The sequence below is a fragment of the Eufriesea mexicana genome, unplaced genomic scaffold, assembly GCF_001483705.2.
Source record: "Eufriesea mexicana isolate 0111107269 unplaced genomic scaffold, ASM148370v2 scaffold3615, whole genome shotgun sequence".
NCBI classification, from domain to species: domain Eukaryota; kingdom Metazoa; phylum Arthropoda; class Insecta; order Hymenoptera; family Apidae; genus Eufriesea; species Eufriesea mexicana.
In genome coordinates this window covers 366,026-387,554 of record NW_016911641.1, presented here as the reverse complement: position 1 = coordinate 387,554, position 21,529 = coordinate 366,026, and the positions used below count along the sequence as shown (strand labels likewise).

The following is a 21,529-nucleotide window of genomic DNA, read 5'->3' as shown; positions in this document are numbered from 1 at the left end:
CGCTCTTCCCTCCAGGCTCATTGAACTCGCACGTGACCCGTAACGACACGCCGATTAAGCAAATGTGAACGTTTATACGTGCATGGCGTCTCAGAAATACGACTATAGAATTTGATCTCTATAGTTTGCCCACCTCATAATACAAATTTGTTCTCAATACTATGTAATTTAGTTATACATCTTCCTTTACTTTTATTATTCCCACTTCGTTATAAATCGTTTTTAGATGAAAGAAAAGAATAAAGAAATAGAAAATAGGAAAATTAAAATGGCGTCTTGACATTGAGAGGACATTTCGTTTCTAATATTCTGCAAGGAGATTACGTATGAATAAAAATAGTAATTGAATTCTGGTAGGATTAGGGAAGTTTTAATGTGAATGCGAGTAATGGAGGTGACCTTGAACGGTTATAACCTTTGACCTTGACTAACCTCGCTGTATATTATATTTATATCGTTGTTAAAATAAAATATACTCAAATAATGTTAAAAACAATAGAATTATTAAAAGAAAAGACTTCTATTAAATGTGAAATCATAAACCGTTGGTTTAGAAAAAATTTAAATCGAAAATTTCAATCTTCATTCCACCGTACCTGCGTGTAACGGTTTTTTCATTTTTCCATCTACGGTAGTAATAAAAATTTCTTGATAAACATTTTTATTTTCAACTTTTTACACTTGTTTTCGTCTGCATATTTTATTATTAATATTTTAGCATTAATATATCGAAGGATGAGTCGAAAATTCAAATATTTTGTGCAGATTTTTGGGAAATGTTTTTTAAAATGGATCTCACGAATTGGAGGATGGTTAATTATAATTTAGATCACGTTTCATCGAAACTTGAGATAAGATGTTTTCGAAATGGGTCAATGCTTTCGTAAATGGCGGAAGTTTGTAGGAGTTTTAGCATCTTTGCTGCAAAGTTTCAAGCGACGAGCGTCTGATGAACGTGAAAAGTAAACGTTTCCTGTTATCGAGCTTGTTATACCGATCGAATTACATACGTGTTTATTTGTCCGCATGTGTTACAGGCATCCGTAGGTATCTATGTTATTAAATTATCTTACGCAACTGTTAGGCGATCTGTTCTATAGATATATTGCCATATATCCCGTCATGTATGTATTGTATAATTATTTTCAAGTAGGAGAAAACTTTAAAAGTGAATTTTTTTTTAATTACAAAAATAAATTTTCGAAATTGTTGGAATAATTCTTTAATTATTATCTAATAATCTTAATTTTTATTATAATTTTTATTATTACTTTAATTTAATTTTTTTATTGTTACGCGATATTAATTATTATTAATTATCATAGTCAGTTATTTCAACTCTTACATAAGTTCTACTATTGTATTATTATTATACTACCTTTTTTCTATTGTTATGAAGCTTCAATTATTTTATTATTACATAATTTTGATTATTATCCATTATCGTTTAATTCTTTTATTATTATAGTTACATAATTTTATTTAATTGTTTTAATTGTTGCAGAATAATTTCTAATAAAATTCAAAAAACTATGTTATGACTTCAGAGGGCAGAAATATTTTAATTATGCTAGTTATGCGTGTACTTAATTTTTTATGTTATTCTACTGTTTAGCATACTAAATAATCTTAAAAGAAATGCACAAATATTTGAAAAAAAAAGAGAATCAAAAATATCTGTCACAGATTTCCCGGTGAAAAACTGTTATTCCGAAACGAAAGATACAGTTACATCATTTAGATTGCACTGGAGCAAGAATTATGTCACAGTGAGATTAATCACGTTATACAATTAAATTCTCTCCTCTGCCGCATTTTACTGCTGAATTTCATCCAAATATACAAGACTCGTCACGATCGTGTGACTCATTCTGCAAGAAAGAACGATGAGAAATTATCTTGTCACCGGTTTCACGAAGTTAAACATAATAAAATAATCGTGCAACGTCACGTAAATATTATTCATAGTCATGTAAGCTCCAATTAAAGTCAAACAAATATTTCCATAGATCATAAGTCTCTAAATTCAGATCACGAAGATTTTCTTAAATACCGAGATCTGTTTCACTTTCGACTAAGAATTATGACCTCGTTATTCCCTCAGTTTCCCGCCAAAATATTAAATAATTCGATCCACATCAAATAAAATCTTAAATTTATCACCGAATTTTTATTAATCTTTATTTCCTTGTTAATTGCACGCTTTATAATCAACATCTTATTCAAATATATTTTTCTTCAGTTAGTCGGATTAAAAAATTTATTTTAGTATTGTATTATGCATTATTATTATTATATGTTCATTTTAAAATTTGTTGATTTTTCCTGCACTCATTTTTACCGGAAAGCTAATATGAGAATTTCATTATGATTAAATCTTGTGAACTTGAACTTTGACAGAGTCGGTACTTTAAACCAAATATCTGTAACAAAGGATCTCCATAATAATACAGAGACAATGGCACTATTGAAATAAAAGAGAACTTAAACCCACTGCTTTTACTTTGTCACTTCAGTGCGCGAAAGTAATAGTACCATTAAGAGAAAAAAGAAGACAAAAGATAGAATAGGTACTTTTAGTGTCACTAAAAAAAAAAAGGAAGAGAAGCGGAAGCTTTCCCATCGTAGAGTAATTTACTAAATTCGTCCATCGAAAATTATTTTAAAGCCAAAAAGCCATAGAACAGAAAATCGAATTTTAATTATTGAAATATCAGAATAAAATTTGCAACACTTTACATCGATTACGATAATTCGGTAGTGCATCGGATACCAATTTCTAAAAGCAGAAATTAATCCCATATTTCATTTACAAATACCGATAAAGACCTCTTCTATCGCTAGGAATCCCTAGAAACTCCCACTAGTCCCTAGAAGTCCTAGTGACGCTCGCTAGATACCTTACGCGTAGTAACACACGTATACGCTTGAGCCCACGTTTATCTCAATCACGATTCCAAAACATACAAAAATTGTATTTTTCTCAGACGACTGAAAATATCCTCCGACATTATCTACCTCGTTAAGTCCATATAAACACGTATTATTCCGCGTAAATGCAACTGTAAAATAAAAGCCAGTTTTCTCTCTCTAACCTCGACGACTTCGTCTCTGAACAGACCGTCGATTCAGGAAAAGCAAAATTAAAAAAATAATCGCGTCTGTACGGTGAGTGTTACGCAACAGTAGAACACAGTGACGTAAAATTCAATCACATTAAAGGCTCTTCGCGCTGGGTGCATCCCGCGACGCTGGAGCCACCTGGAAGCAGCAGACCGAAAACGCGCTTACGTTGAAATACAGGGTGGGAAAAACAGAACGAAAAAAAAGGAATAAACTTTTTTCATTCGAAGCTCCGTTGTCGAGAAAATCGACTTTGAATGTACACCGAGTACACGAGCACTTAACTTTGGCTTAGATGGATAGATCACCAATACACCAGCATCGGTGGTACAACCGAGCAGCAGGTGATTCTACTTGAAAAAACAAGTCGAAAAAAAGGAGTAAAATTTTTTCATTCGAAGCTTCGTTGTCGAGAAAATCGACTCGGAATATTCACCGAGTACGCGGGCACTTAGGCTTAGATGGATAGACCACATATACATCGGCATCGGTGGTGCAACCGAGGAGGGGGTGATTCTACGTGAAAAAACAAATCGAAAATAAAGAACAAAATTTTTTCGTTTGAAGCTTCGTTGTCGAGAAAATCGACTTTGAATATTCACCGAGTGCGCGCGCACTCAACTGGGACTTATTGTTAGATGGATGGGCCAGTATAGCAGCGTACGCGGTGAATATTCAAAGTCGATTTTCTCGCTAACGAAGCTTCGAATGAAAAAATTTTATTCTTTATTTTCGATTTGTTTTTTCACGTAGAATCACACTGCTTGCTCGGTTGTAATAATAATTCCGACCCACCCCGTATATACACGTAGATTCGTCGCCAGGAATTTGCGTTACCAGCGAGACTTCGACCTTGTTGCGCGTCAGAATTTCGAACGAGCCTCGGTTAACGCTTATTTCCTAGTAGAATTGACGATTTGATTAACGATTCCTTCGTACCAGGAACCTCGACATTGAACGTCTGGGTGTACAGACATGTCTCGGAAGCGAACGACGATCCGTGTGAATTACCATGGTCAGTTATCGAGTAAGCTAACGAGTCACGTGGGTGTGACAGACGATCAAAGGTAAATTTATTAGCTAGTTAGAGGCTAAGAGCTGGCTGCAGGAGTGAGCTTCACTGACATCAGGCATCTAGGAAATTTCTGGTTAGAATTTTGTATAGATTTTAGATATCGTGGAGGTTTTTGGGAAACCTAGAGTGGAATATAAAATTATAATTATCAGAACAGTTAGGTATACAGTTCACTACCATATTACGATATAATTTTATACATATTAACTTACGTACAATGTAGAGGTTAGGTACACAGTTACAGAAATTTGAATCTTCTAATGGTTTTGAAACGTAGTAAAAATTTTTGGGAAATTTGGAGTTGCAAATGAGATTATAGCAATTGCTAGATGTTCAGTTACCTACTGTATAAATTGGTACCAGGATGTGTATGGTGTTTTTAGGTTTAGCAAGAGAAGGTCACCAGACACCTGTTACTTCAAAATGGAAGCAGAAGTAAATATGCCGAATCGTTTCATCTGGATTCGATGATACGATACAAAATGATGGACAGCAGTGGTTTGATGATGTATCTATATTCATTACGAATCAGTATAGTTCAGAAAATACGTCTGCGCCAGTTGGCACCTTCCTGTCATAATCGCGAAAAGCAATCACCTTTCCTATCCATAGTTGTTGCGATTACCATATTTCCATATTCCAGTGCAAAATAACACAAGAGAACGATTTAGTGATACAATGCAAAACTCTCAGTTTGAGTGCCATCCATCTAGCTCTGCTCATAGACTAGCCCATGCAGGCATCTTCCTGTGTGATGTATTACTTGCACATTCTCTCTTCCTCTATTTTGCAATCTCTTTGAGTCATCTAAAATGATCCACGATATTCTCAGATCAAACGTAGATATTCTCTAATTTTCAGAACATATTTGAACATGTTCGTTTAAGACCTTAAATGTCCAAGTATCTGCTCGTCTTTTGGATCATTATACCAAGCTCTTATTACTGCCATTTTTAATATTCAAAAGTTATGTTGAATTTGAATTTGAGTACTGTACTGGGAGAACGTAGTCTATTAATTTAGGAATATATTTATGATTTATAAGTTTTTTCAAAGAAATTAGAAATCCCTTTATCACCAATGGTATCTTTATAGGATACTCTAGATAGAAGAGTAGAAAAAGAAGAAAAAAGATCTGCAAGATAAAATGCAGTTATGCTTTAGGTATGTCATCATTTAATCTCCTAGAAAAACTTATCTGAAGAATGACAAGAATTTATGATATCAGTGAAAAGCTAAAAATGTTATTTTTAAATATATTGTTTACTCAAATTTAATTTCCTGTTATTTTAGATTATTCCGTACGTCACCATAAGATCTATATCACTAAAGATAAATATGATGTAATATATTGTTGCAAGTAAAAATAATACAATATATCGTTAGAAGTAGATATAATGTAATACATTATTGCGAGTAACTTTAATATACTATATTATTATAAATAAATATAAAAATTCGTAATGCGTTAATTCTCCCAGAAGTTTCTTATCGACTAGGCTGACAAATATCCAGTCATGCTAATAAAAGTTGAAACAGCCTCGATTTACCCCATGCTGAGGGAAAGTTATTTTATGTTCAGACGAACTTCGTATATCTGACCTCTCAAAAGGGACAAACTGTTCACATAATAGGAGTTCACTGGTTCTCTCCACTATGATTTCTCGTTCAAATAATAGCAATTCAGGTTCAGATGAATGGATTCAATTGGTAGGAGTTCAGTTAATTGAGCACTAACTAAACTTTCGTCCCAATAAATGGACTTCCAGTCTAGGAAGAAACTAAAGTGTTTGATCTTCTCGTATTAACACGTCGATAGTCCAGGCCAGCTCGCAGAAGTGAAACTTTAATTATGCGAGCGAATTCATGCTTCGGTAAAAAGGGTACAGGAAAAAGTCGAGGTATGAGGAATTCAGGGCATATGCTAATTTTTCCTAATTAAATATTCCAATGTAACTGTTTCACTCGGATTTGAATTGGTGCCAAAACGCTCACTTTCCTTTCGCTCTGAATTGGTCAGCTTTAAGTGATTCCTATACAACAGACATTTGTTAATTAACTTGGAATTAACCCTTTGCTTGATCCTCCATAGCCAGAATTTTGTTGTTTGTTATTAGGAAGGAAATTTTTACTGTTTGCAGTTTCTTGTTGTGATTTGAAAATTCTGAAATAATAATTATTATAAATAAATCTTTGAATATAAATATAATGGTATAATAATTATTATAAGTATAGTATATATTATTAATTATAGTATAATTATAGTATATGTTATAAGATAGTATAGTATAGTGAAAAATAAATAAAGTCACATTAGAATTACCAATTTTTAATGTGTCCCATGATTTAAAAATTAGGGAATTAGGGAATCATAGATCACATATCACAGATCATTGCATTGTAAATCAACTTTATGCTATAACAATAGAATATAAAATTATAATAACAAATAAATAAGATGGGAATTAAAAAGATACAGGTATGTACAAGTTAAATATGTTTAACACTAAAACTTTCAACCTTTAATTTGTAGTTAAGTATACAAACATACATATGTGATTAAATTTGATGTGGTAATGAAAATGAAGTCATGCGTGATCTACGTTCTTATCTCAATAAACATCAGCATAAATTTTGACAGGAACACCTGTCCGTTTCTAGTAATTTTAGCATATTGTAAATTTCAAACCTGACATTTTGATTGCATTGGTAATTCTAGTGGTAAGCACAGTTTCAACAAGTATTCTCAGTCAAAAAACGTCTCTTTATTGATCTGAACTAGCCAATTGGTAACAAATAATACCTATAATTATTTAATTAATTTTCCATAGTTTTCTGTAATACTTCTAATAATAATCTTTAAATATCTTTTTAAATACAATATGACAACAATATTCAACCATTAATAAACCAATATTTTTACCTACCAATGTACTAACAAAATATATCCTTTCTTCATTCCACTAATAAATGATTTAAAGTTGCGCATGCGCAGTAACAAAATACCTGAAACGTAATAGGTTATGTTGACAATATATGTATAAAAACCAACTGAGAGTACAGATATAAAATAACCTAGTCGAAATTGCAGTATTCTGCTGACAGTAATCCGATGACCTAATCAGACCCAGTGAACCAGTGGTCAAGTAAGGTTAGTCGTTGCTCGCATCACTAATGCCACAAAGAGAAAGTAGTCGAAAATAGATCGAGTAAAAAAGCAAGGAAAGAAACAGTTACACAGCAAATAGTTTTCGTTTCAAACGACGGAGAAATTCGATGGAAACACGCACGATTGTTTGGTATTCATGCTTCTCCTTCAAACGCGAAAAGAAGCAGAAATAAAAACGTTAGAGTGGAATAGAAAAATGTAAATATATTTTTCCGTAATCACGACGCGGTTCGGTTGTGGCACGCGGATGCAGCGTGACGCCGGGAACTTCGTAACTCATCGTGAAAATATTGCCGCTCGATCGATCGTTACAGATTCCTTGAGTTACCGACGCAAACTGGTTCGTGGCGTTTCTTGTGCATTTCCGGTTGCGTCCAATGACATAATTTCAGCAGCAGAATTGCGAAACAAGCTGGATTGGCTATTGGACGTCGATTGTGTAGAAATTAAATTTTTATCATGTATTCGTTGTAAATTTCCTTTGGGTCATGCGATTCAGCTTAGGCACAATTCATTCCCTGGATATATTCATTGTCATTTGAATAATTGATAGGGCCATTAAAAAAAGGAAAAATGTAAAAAGATCAAGGACAAGGTGTTGCAAATGACGTTAATTATTTTTATAAAATTTGTGTAAGTAATTAAATGACTTTTAGAATTTATTTATTTATCTTCTTGACAGAGATTTTAATTTTATATTTCAGAAGTGTATTTCTGTTTTTAATATATACTGAAAGTTTAGTTTATAATTTGGTGAAAAATAAAGTAATTAGGTTAATTAAATATTAGTTATTATTAGGTATTACATTTAATTATTTGTTTGAATATAATTTGAACGTTGATTAGTTTACTAAATGTAATAACAAATCTATAATTAATGAACAAACACAGGATATTTTATTCAACGTGTAACACATTATTCAATGACATAGTTATTCATAATATTTTATAATTGTATGAAAGAATATTAAAATTCCTATAGATATCACATCAAAACATACCTAACCTAAAAAAATTTCTTTTATACTTCAACATTGCTTACATGTGAATATTTTAAACAGTTCCATTGTATTGAACAAGAGTCACAGATTAAAACGAATCAAGAAATTTTTTTAAACCTGACAAGTCAATTTTATTTATTTATTTGCAAAGTAAAACGCAAGAAATAATTTTAACGCTAATGTAAGACGTGTACAAATATATTATATAAAAAATTAAACTAAATTATCGATTTTACGTGTCTATTGTTGCAAAAATAATTATAAAAACTTCGGAAAATTACTTTACTGAAGCTAGAACAAAAAGTATAGAAGAGAAGAAAGGAGCGTAAAAATGTTACCGACGAATTTCCCTGCTTCGCTCATAGAGGGCAACAAAGGTCAATGCAAATCCGCGTCGCTTCAACGGTCTTCGTTCTCAAATTTCCGTTGACGTTTTATAACTGAATTTACGCAAGTGAAATAAAAATAAAACGAAGTAAAATGAAATGAGAAGGAAAAGAACGAAGAAGAGATGGAAACTGGGGACAAATGTGGTTTTTATATTGTCGCGAAGAATCTCGACGATCGCCGACGGTGACAAAGCGGACAAAGCCGGTAGTCTTGGTATATTTATAAGTGTCGAAGAGCGCCGACGGGGGGAGGGCCCATAAACACGTGCTTCCCGAATAAATATAGCGCGTTCCAAATGTCAGGATCATGTGCATCATTCGACTATACGCGTTTCCAAGAAAGCCACGTTGTTTTCTCTTCTGCTAACATCGTAACTTTATCAGTGCAAGCAATCGATTTCCGATGAATTACAAAATTCTTGGAAAATTCAGGTGATCGATGCAGTTTCGCAAACATGCAATCCCTGTGGTAACCCTTTCTCCGCGATCGAATTATCGTTCCTGTGGCATTTTGATAAATTTTATGTGCACTAAAGCCTGCAAAAGTGGCGAGGAATCTCGCAATTTATGAAAATAAATTTTTAAATATGTCACAATAATTCTTTCATAATTTTTAACAAATTTTAGACGTGTCCCTTTATACTATATACAATGAAGAGTTTCAGAAAATTATAGTTCTTCTTATAGATAATATTTCAAGAAAATTTATGCACTTTCTGAAAATTTTTTTAACAAATCTATAGAAAATTTTTAAAAATTTGGTATATTTTCTGAAAGAGTTATAGTATCCTAAACAAAAATTTTTGTTATATGAAAATATTATGAAAGTTATAGTTCCTCTTGCAGTATTTTAACAAAATTTATACACTGTCTGACAATTTCAAAGAAATTTTTAAATAAATATGCCAATAAATTTCCAAAAAATTTGAGAGAAACTTGCAGTTGAAATTGTATATATTCTAAGTGATGAAGCTAAAGAATTCTAGAAAGCTGGTGATTTTCAGAAGTTATATAGAGGTTCAACTGGTATAGTGATGTGTGTAAGGTGCGGCTCATATGTGCAACAAGTTTGCAAAGTGCAAAAGGTACAGGAAGTTTTTGATACGTATAAAGTGCCAGGGTCAGAGTGTATTTGATATTAAACGCTGACCTCGTGTTGGGCTCGAGTCCTGAATTCCTATTTCCTGACATTTTTGGAAGATTGAAAATGGAGGTGCGAGAGCAGTGACAAAATTTTTTTTTTAAACACTTCCATTTATTAATAAATATATCATTTATATTATATACATTGTAGTCAATAATAGTAAATGAAAATAATAAATAAAATTAATGTATCCAGTGTATGATTTATATTATACGTATTTTAAAAAATTATAACAAATAAAAATTAGTAATCAATTTTTTTAATAAACTCAATTTATGATGTATATTATGTACACCGTGGAAAATAATAGCGAATAAAAATAATAAATGAAAATTAACAGCGAAGGCTGTTAATAAATAGAAATAATAAATCAAAAATTTTTGTTATGGAGTCTTTTAATTGCAATTGACTTTTTAATAACGAAATGTAAGGTTTGAGAAATTTCGAATTCGAGGAAATTACAAAAATATTACGTTTAATTAAAAAGAATTTTAGTAAAAATATATTATTGACCAAAATTATTTTAATTTATGATTAACTGTATAATAAACGAACATAGTACTGGTTATGAAATAAATAAACTTTTATCAGTGCTCGCGTGTTTTTTCTATTACGCTGTTATGCTTTCACTGTGACAAATCTTGATTGTCCATTTGCTTTTAACGAAGCATACAAATTTCTGAATTAATTCTATTAATAGCACATTCTCAATTGGTTACATTCACACGAGTGAATCAACTTTGCAAGTAGATAAAAAGCATATTTCATGTGTAAGAAATATTTCTAGAGTAAAAGTTATGTACTTTTATCTGAGTAATGACTCATTTCTGATAGATTTATTCCAAGTTTGCTAAAACTTCTACGGACCTGTGACGATAGAGAGGAACACGTTGAATCACTGCCTGTATATTCAAGTGCAATTAAATTTTCATTGACGTCAATTAATGGGAATCTGATGATATCACACACAAAAGAAATACAAAGATAGAATACATTTCATGCAAAAAAATATTTTATTTGTTTGTTATTCTTTTATAACATTTGGAATTTATATATATGTGATTTATTTAAATTTTTCATCACTATTTTATAGTAAATAATAAACAATACGTATTCCTTTTTATTATTAATAACTTTACAACACTAGGAATTATTTTTATATTTTTATATTTTCAATATTTTTATATTTTTAAGCTTCGTTGTACTTATATCATTTTATTGACATAATATTAAAACGTGTTATCTCTTCATGACAATTATTAATCTATAGTTCACAATTTGAAATAAGAATCATTCAAATAATTACAGAAAATTGTACACAGAGTGTATTAACATATTAAAATTAAAGTTATTAAATATGGAAGTTAATATCTTATTTGGTACATAATTAATAATCATATAATAATAATTAATTAATAAAATTGAAAATATTTTATTTAGCTTGGTAATTATTAGTTATAATATTCTAAAATCTCTATTACCTTATTCCAAAAAATTGCAGGCAGAAACATGAAGATAAATTTCATTATTTTCCCATTTTTAATTTGCAATTTTAAAGATCCTAAAGAGAAAAAGACAATAAAGTTTCATGTATATTTTGCATATATATTTGAAGGAAAAATGTACAACACGTTACTTATCTTTCTCCTGAAAGAAGAATGGAAAAAGACACCGAGCCTTGGAGCTAATCTGACTCTGACGTCAAGCTGTGCTTGTGGCCGCTTCATTTTTTCACGATTCTATCTTTCACTACCTTATCTGCACAGCGCAAAGGTGGAACAAACCCATATTTCGCAGTGACGCGAAAATTCCTTACTTTTCTAGAGACATCGTTTTATTTGACACGTACTTTGCCACGAGAAAAGCAAACATTTTTCCTCTTTCATCACGACTTAACATGCAATGATACTTATGCATAGCAAACTCAACTATGGGTACACACTTCTCCAAAATGAAAATAGGAAATACAGACTTATTGTATTTTTAATGCACAAAGTGGACTGTCTAACCTCAATCTCTAACCTCTATCCTCGATTATCTCCAATTATTTAATCATTAGAGAAGTAATACAAAATTACTTTCTCATAGGTTATAGATTATCAGAGAATCTTGAAGATTGCAACATTTGATTCTCTAAATTAATTTGCTAATAATGAAAATAATCGTGGTAATTATTTTAACTGAGCCCGAGCTCTGTAGGACTGGTAACTAACGACAGCTGCGCCATCTGGTGGAATCTACGTTAAAATATAGATTGAAGATGTAGAATGCAATTTTTTCATATGACGCTTCGTTTCCGAGAAAATCGCTTTTGATTTTTTGAATATGCGGGGGCGGGGCACGCGCATGCGCGTGCACCGCGCCGTGAATCACTGTCTACGTTTAAATTTGTGTTTATCGTTATTGGGAAATAAAAGATACACGATAAAACATACTCGCGCACTATTAATTTTATTGTTGGGGATGTTTACCATTCCGTTGAATACGCCATTTTATTTTCTACACTATAATACTATGGACGCTCGCTAGTGTATTTTACTGCTTTAATTTATCTAAGCTGAGATAAAACGCGAACCTTTTCCAGTTATTCGACATTTTTAATTTCTTGGAGTTGCGAGAATGTTGTACAGAGACTATCATCGTAATATACGGTTCTTATGAGACATGGTGTCCACCAGCGAAGAGTTAACCTTAATTAAAAGCGTTATCAAGTGCACGCGCACCCAACGAATATTCAAAGTCGATTTTCTCGAAAACAAAGCTTCGTATGAAAAAATGTTATTCTACATTTTCGACTTATTTTTTCACGTAGATTCACACTCTGCCTGGTTATATCACCAAGATACTAATTTTCCTATTGAAAACACTATAGTACATAACATATAAGTGAATGTGGGAAATACTAGTATAATTATCACAAAGGATTTTTAAGCTTCAGTATTAATGTAATATTACATAACATTAATTTAGCATATTCTTTTGTGTGATCATTTATTTATATAAAAATATATCAGTATAGTTATCTCATATGATTAAAAACATATGAAAGGAGAGTCAAACTTTGATCAGTATTTCAAAGTATGTGAACGTGGGAAATACTAGTATAATTATCACAAAGGATTGTTAAGCTTCAGTATTAATGTAACATTACATAACATTAACTTAGCATATTCTTTTGTGTCATCATTTATTTATATAAAAATATACCAGTATAGTTGTCCCATATGATTAAAAACATATGAAAGGAGAGTCAAACTTTGATCAACATTTCAAAGTATGTTCCTGACTATGAACTAGTTGGAATAGCCATTTGGACAGCAGAGGAAGTTAAATCTAACAGGACACCCTGTGCATGTCACAGGGGAAACTATCAGTCCCAATAACATAGATCCTGAACAGAAAGTAGCTAAAAAATCAATCCAGCAAGGAACCTATTAACAACTGACTATTTCCCAGATCTGGGGTTAAGTTGAAAGTAGCTATGACCAATTCCAATTATCGTCTGCTCTTACCAGCGAAGGAGATTCTGATAACGAGCACTCTTGCACGGTAATAACATAAATAGCACGTTCTCCCATTGAACCGTCAGAAAATTTCCTCTTCATAATAGGAGTTGCTGTTTTCTTTCTCGTCGCTTGATAAACTCTCCACGCCGATAGATGACACGCGCAATGACTCTTGACCCACGATTTCTCTTGTCTCGCATTTATTGTTACACGCTCTCCTATGGAATCGCCTCTCTCGCGCTTTGGACAGTGATAATTAACAATGAATTTCCTTGTACGATCGAGCCGTTCTGCATCGGTAGCTTTCTCGAACGGGAATCGACGCAAACTTTTCAAAAGTCGTCCCGATTTTTCGTACCTCTCCTGGCAACAGGAAGTTCGAACGTTTTCTCCTTGGCTACTGGCTCCAATGACGATTTCACCTGTGATCGTTGATAAAAGGGCGTGCCATTCTTTATTAAACACTAATTGCTTTTGGTATTGGAAATTTTGTGGTTAATTAATTCTTTTTTAACTTTCTCTGCCTGGAGGGTGGCAATTTGAGAATTTTTGGCAAAGGTACTGTGTTTTTGTTTCACCTGTGATCTTTGGGAAAAGAATGTAGCACTATTTATTAAACACTGATTGCTTTTGTTATTGAAAGTTTTGTGGTTAATTGTCCTTTCTTTTTTAAATTTTTCTTTTCTGTCTGGAGGATGGCAATTTGAGAATTTTTGGCAAAGGTATTCTGTTCTTGTTTCACCTGTGGTTGTTGAGAAAGGGGCGTGCCATTTTTTCTCAAACACTAATTGCTTTTGTTATTGAAAGTTTTGTGGTTAATTGACCTTTCTTTTTTAAATTTTTCTTTTCTGCCTGGAGGGTGGCAATTTGAGAATTTTTGGCAAAGGTATTCTGTTCTTGTTTCACCTGTGGTCGTTGAAAAACGGGTGTGCCATTTTTTCTCAAACTAATTGCTTTTGTTATTGAAAGTTTTGTGGTTAATTGACCTTTCTTTTTTAAATTTTTCTTTTCTGCCTGGAGGGTGGCAATTTGAGAATTTTTGGCAAAGGTATTCTGTTTTTGTTTCACCTGTGGTCTTTGGGAAAAGGATGTGGCACTATTTATTAAACACTAATTGCTTTTGGTATTGGAATTTTAATGGTTAACTGTTACTTCTTTTTTTAATTTTTCTTTTCTACCTGGGGGTGGCAATTTGAGAATGTTTGGCAAAGATATTCTGTTTTTATTTTGTTAGTAACGATTATAGTATTTTTGGATATATACAATTAATTATTTAAGTTATATATTTATATGAATAATGTTATTAACTGTATTTTGTTTTTTATAATAAAGCTGATATTTTATTTATTATGTGGCTAGTATTAATAGCTATGATGATTTAAACAACAATTATTTAAAATTCTTTACCAAATATTTCTCAAGTACTGGATACATATTTTCAAAATATGCAGACATTGTGCGTTATTGTCATTTACGAGGGTCGATATTTGCTCGGTGAACCGAATCAGAGCTACTATATTGCACCCTAATTTTATAGTGTACTCTCGTACCAAGTAAGTGCATCAACAGGTGGATTCATGTCAAAGTAGCCTTAAGTAGTTTGGCATGCAATATCCCAAAGATGAATTGGAACAGTGAGACAAGAAGCAAAGGACGTAGCTTCTAAATGATTTGATCATTTGTTTGCTCGTTCATCCGTGAGTTCTTTTACGTGTTCTTCACTCGTGAATGACACTTCGGTACAAAAGAACGTACAGACTTCGATTGCCTTTGGAAATCATCTGTACAGAAACATATCAACAGGTGAATTCTTAATAAAATATTCAGAACCAATCCATTGTCCAGTGTCTTGAGAATTCATTCCACCTTTAACATTGAAATAAAAATAATTAACTCTGTGTGCTTTACTCAATAAAATTACATTTAAAATTCATTTCTAATTAAATTTATTCGAATAGGCATCAAATTCATTTGGAACTAAATAATTTCTTATTAATAAACTTACTTTGGTTAATCTCATATTATAATATATCATCATGTGATAGAAAGACTTACAATTTCCATTTTCAGCATTTAAATAAGCTGAAATAATTAATTTTACAAACCTTAATTAAGTTAGCCGGTTAATTAGCTGGTTACAAGTTTGTCTTTAATTATTTCCAATTAAATTCCATCCTGTTAACAAAATTTACTTGAATTAATTGTATATAATTTGTAATTGTATATTACAAAAATTACCTTAATTTGTTCTTGTATAGGTTATGTTGAGAATGAAAACTCAATTTAGCAATCCAATTTTGTCTTCTCATCTTTTGCATAAATGCTTTCCTGTTAATCTCGTAGGGCTGTTTTGTAGAGAGCGTACTTCGCTTCTTTCTTACATCTGTAAATTACGGAGTCGATTAGAGATTGAACACGCACATGGCATTTGCTTATTGAACATTTGCCCGTGATATTCACGGGCTGATCACGTAAGGAGTTAAGCGTAGCAGATATAGCTGCACGTACGTTGCAATAAATTGTGTCATTTTACCGTTCAGTGTTGTATCACGCGGACAGCGTCCTTGTCATTTGTCGATGGTGCACGCGACTGTGACAGCTACGCGAATTATCTCGTAACACAACAGCGAAGATATTTTTCTTGCAGTTGACCGTCGTGCTCTTTGCCAAATTGCTCTATCGCCAATTTAGGGATCAGCAGCGACAAGGCTCCTCTCCCTTGGGGGATTGCTGTCCACACTGCAAGAGATTATTTTATTAAGCCAATGAGTTTAAAGAGAAACGACTGATTGTCTTCGTTGGAGATGGAGTATGAAATTAGCTCTTTCGTTGCTAATAATGGTTATAGTCATTCAGTGTTCAACACTTGATGCGTCTTAATAGTCACCAAACGTTGAGCTGGCTGTGCTTTGAAGAGGACTGTAGTCACTTAATGTTAAGGGCACGCTATGTACCGAGGATGACTATAGCGACTATACATCGAGCGTTCAATCTGTTGTGAGGACTATAGTCAGGCAATTATCGAATGCTTGCTTTGTGTACGCGAAGTTGGATACTCGATGTATCTTGAATGTATCTTATAGTCACTCTCATGTTGAAGGTTCAATGTGTCTTAAAGGTGATTATAGTCACTTGAATGCTTGCTGTATACTGAACAGAACTATACTTATTCCATATCGAGCACTTAATACGCCTTGAAAATGAATATAGTCATCAAATATATAGTCCTTACTTTGTATCAAGGATGACTATAGTCATTTATTTTCGACTTATTTTGTACTAAAAATGGCTATAGTTTGAATGCTTGTTCTATATTAAGTGCGATTATAGTCACTAAATATTGACATCTCGTTTTGTATTAGAGGCGACTATAATCATTTATCGGTTGTGCTAAATTAAAGATGACTATAATTATTCAAAGTTCAATGCTCTATGTATCTAACATGTGATTATAGTCACTAAATATTGGTCGTTCACTCCATACTCAATGTGACTATACCTACCCAATATCAAACGCTCTGTACGCTTTAAAAGTGACTATAGTCAAAACTGTTGAACGCTTTGAAGATATTTATAGTCACTAAATTGCTCACTTTGTATTAAATATGACTATAGTCACCAATATTAATAACTTATTCTATATTAACATTGACTATAATCACCAGTCCAGCTGTATACTGCAAACGTTTATAGTCGCACAATATTGCATACTCAGTCCATATTAAAAGTGACTATACTCTCCCGACAAAGTTTTTCATTAATTATCAACTCCCTCCACTATGATTATTCTCACATGTATTTATTTTTATCCACCATATATTACCGTCAGATAACATTAATAAAAACTCAATAATTGGAGAGATTAACAAATATCCATTTCATTACAGAGAAATTAACAATCGTCCATTTAAAAAAGGTTGAGAAACACTGCTATATAGTATAAGCGATAAAAGTCGTAAATCTACCAATTAACCTCCTATATACATATTTATATTTCTTAAACTATACTTCATTTACTAATCCCTACTCTAGTGTATTTTTCTTTTATCATTACAATGCTCAGATCTTTAATTGAACGATATAAAAGAAAATAGTATTATTTATAATACTTGTTCTCTCAGCGGCAAAGAAATTCTAGTTATTAGATTAACGGGTTAACCAAAACGAAGGGCCAGTTCGTCATGCTCACTTTATGAAGCGAATTCCGCGACGGGACGAAAACGTGGGGGAAAGTTGACGGCTAAAGCGAAACTTAAATGGTAAACAGCCGGCCGAGTACTCCTATATTTAAAGTTCGCTGGTTCGGCTTAAAATATCCAGCCACCGGTGAAAACGCTGACAGGGAGATAAAGTGCAGCGCGTAGTGACAGCTTAAGCGCGGCAACGGTAAATAAAATTCTGTTTGCCATACCATCATTGAATTCGGCTCGAATTTACGCATTTGTCTTGCGCTTAGTCGACGAGTTTAGTTACGAAGCACGAACAAACACGGCTCAACGAAGTATGAAGTGGCTTGTTTCCGTCGGCATACTACGAGGCAAATCTCCGTGTCGAGTTGTAATTTTTTGTTTCTGTACGAGGATTGTGAAACTAATATCCAGTCCTTTTTATTCCTCCGTGTTTCACTTTCGTTTTCGTTGCTACTGTTCGACCGTGTTTCGTTCGAATATCGAAACGTGGGTGGTTGTAATTACGCTGGTAATTGGTGGACTCGGAATTTTCGTATAAATGCACGTTTTACATGTTAAAATTTAATTTCTTGTTGGAAGACTGTGAGAATTTATGCAGTTCAAATTCAGTGGAATATTTGATAGTATCGAATCGATATCACTAATTAAATCGTACTGCAGTTGCTCCAGAAATTTGAGGTTAATTCGACTAGGCAAATGACAGGATATGTTTCAATGTTTCGCGCTGCACCAGCGCCACTGCGGAGACATTCATAATCTGCACTTTATGTGATCCTATTTCTATCGATAAAGATGGAATAGAGACAAAAGCAGGTTATAAATCCATAGATGTTTCTAACTTTTTTCTATTTATAAAATTTTTATTAAAAATTGTACGTTTAGAATATTATACGGCAAAAAGTCTTTAATTACAGAGAATTAATATATCTTTCCTTCGCACGAATAAAAATTCAGAAAATAAAATTTTACAACCAATTTTTTGTATCCAAAAATAATGTATTAAAACTCGCGTGTTGAAAAATCTACAACTGTTTGTAAATGTAGACAGAAAATATATTATCTGTGATATATCGTGTACGAGTTAGAAATTATTCCGAATAAGCAGGAGTCATTCGTAAAGTGGAATACAGGAACAAAGGGCTGCGCATTAAATTTTCACGAAGCACATCGCCGTTTGGCAAAGTTGCGAGACGAATCGTTGAAAATTTCTGGAAGTCGTTGCACCAAATTCTTTTTTATCATCCATGAACCATTGTTCACTGATCGATCGGTGAGTAAACATATAATGCCGATCCATCATCGTATTTTCTACGCGATAATGCGGGAAGCTTGAAGCACGTGACGGAACGTTAGGAACGCGATCGCGGAAATTTTTGGCGGCAGCGTTGCCACTATTTTCTGGGGAATTCTCGCAGCAGATCGATCGCTGCCTTTGGTTACTTCGGAATATCCAGCGCGATAATTATAATCGTGGAAACATCGCGATTTTTGAATTCTTTATGGTGTCCTTAATTCGCTATATGGTGAATTTATGTTAGAAAATATCAAAGTATACTAAATAATTCGTATAAAATTTACGTTAGTAAAATTACTGGTTTCATGGAAACTACCCCTTCAAACCAGATTATTTTAATTTGGGATAGTTAGTATGATAAATGTTTTACGAAGTTTCTTTTACGAACTACGTTCTAGCAATTTTTAGAACATAATTATGTTGTGCAACATGATAAAATTGCACTATTATATGGAATATTACACAGAAAATGATACCTTTGAAACCGAAGAATTTATAATAATTATCTAAAGAGAACTGCTAAAAAGGTCAAATGCATTACATGGTTACATCAAAAACTAATTCGCAGTAATAAAATAAAAAAAAGTAGAATTTTCTTTTCTTTTAGAAATTTGGTTTAGTAATTTGAACAAATTCCCATTTAAAAAAGGGAGCTCAAGAGTGAATATCTTTTAGCACAGAGGAATCTCGTTAAATCTTGCGATATTCCGCCTTTCTTTTTTCATCGAACTTTGTAATTGCTCAGAGAAGGCTCGCAGTTCCCGAAGCTCCAGGAATCGTTTTGCATAATGAAAAATACGAAGCCGGGCAATTTTGCACACTCGATACGTGGGTGCAAAAGGTTAACAAGATTTTGTTTAAAGATACACGACCTTTCCGCGACAGCCGAGGCGTGCAGATATTCTACCAACAGCCATCCCCCCACCATCGCTTTACTCCCACTGCCTGCCCTACTCCCACCACCTGCTCTACTCCCACCACCAGCTCTACTCCCACCAGCTCTACTCCCACCACCTGCGATCCCTCGTTTGCATCGACTTCATTGCCACGAGTTATACGATTTTTATGACGCGTGGGTGGACTGTGTTCCATACTGGCGTCTTAGCTTTTCTGGCAGACGATGAGAACGATGTTCGACCTGTTTTGTAAGATTGCGATCATCGATCGCGGGGCACGCTCCGTGTAAGATACTAGAATAATTTCTCGGCTCTAAGGGCTCTATTTTGCATAGAAATTCTCAAATGCAGAGGCGGTCAAAAGTTTTCATTGTAATCATATTATATTTTCTGGATAACGAATATTTTCAAATAAAATGGCGGTCGCAGGTGTACAGTAATAATTTTATTGGCGTGTTGAATTGAAACTGAAAATCATTTTTCAAAGGGTATTGGAATTGCGTATGACAGGCGCTTATGTTGAGTAAAAATTATATGAACGTTTTAATTGTAGTTTCAGTATTAATTTCTTGTGCCAGGTACTTTCATATGCACGATGTAATTTCAACGATAATTCCTTCTGTTCTGCAAAAGTACATGGATAATTTCAAGACTCAAAATAGCAATTTAAAAATACGATTCATATAAATTACACGAATTTTAATAATTATTGTCGTTCTAATGTTTTAGATACAAATTTCCCTCTTAAATTAATTTTAACAGGACAGAAAGGAACCCATCGTTATAATTATAATTTTCAATAAAATAGAGTTAAATATATTTATTTTCAATTTCCAAGGGTTCATTTTTTAATTTCACTTTGAATAGAGTGTTTTAAATTTAACTGATATAATTGAAAAAAAAAAATTTTTTAGGCAATGTAAATATTTTTATTTTTCAGAAGACCTGTTTCAAAAATAATTTTTGTTTTCAATAATGTCAGTAGCGAATTGTCACATACACCTGCGTTATTTGAAATTATATCCTTTAATTACGGTGGGAGACACGCAGTCGGGACACGAGGACAAACAATGCGCATGGTGCAAAATTTTATCAGCCATTTACACAAATTATACACCAGGAATTCGTGGAAAAAAGAAATCAATTCCAACCCAATGATCGAATTAGCGAGGAACGTAGCTCGGAGTACGTTTGTTTCGCATGGTTTGTTCCCTGTACCCATAGAATCTTGATGCAAGGCAAATAATTGTTTATCGTGCAGGAAACAAAGGAGTAGAGCGGCCAGGCACATTTGTGTTTAACAAATAATTTAATGCGATAGCAAATAGCACGACATGCTTTTACAAACGAATCTGTAGAGATATAAAATGAATAGTTATTTGCATTATCCAAACAGATTTTGATAGCGCAACATTTAATTAATTTAATTAACCATTTGATTAATAATTTATTTCGGTAATTATTTATATTATCAGGATAGCAAATAGAAATTATTATTATCAGCAGTTCTATTATGTGCAAGAAAAACAGTTGTAATTTTGAAAATCAATTTCTGCTTCGACTCATGAAAATTCATTATTCCCCCTGTTACCCAATAGGAGGGGGTGATCCAGTTTTATATCAACATTATTTTTGATTTTTTGGTCATCCAGAAGTATATATTTTAATTTTACCTGGATTTGGTTTAATTTCACAGATTATTATAAATGAAAGTGGTAAAAGAGAAGTTTTTGGTAATTTGG

At 32.8% G+C, this 21,529-nt stretch overlaps 1 protein-coding gene across 3 annotated transcripts in view; it reads left to right on the top strand.

The window, feature by feature from the left end:
* Positions 1-21,529, top strand: part of LOC108551034 (protein tyrosine phosphatase type IVA 1) — a 107,806-nt gene that overhangs the window by 73,747 nt on the left and 12,530 nt on the right. The gene's annotated exons all lie outside the window — the stretch shown is intronic.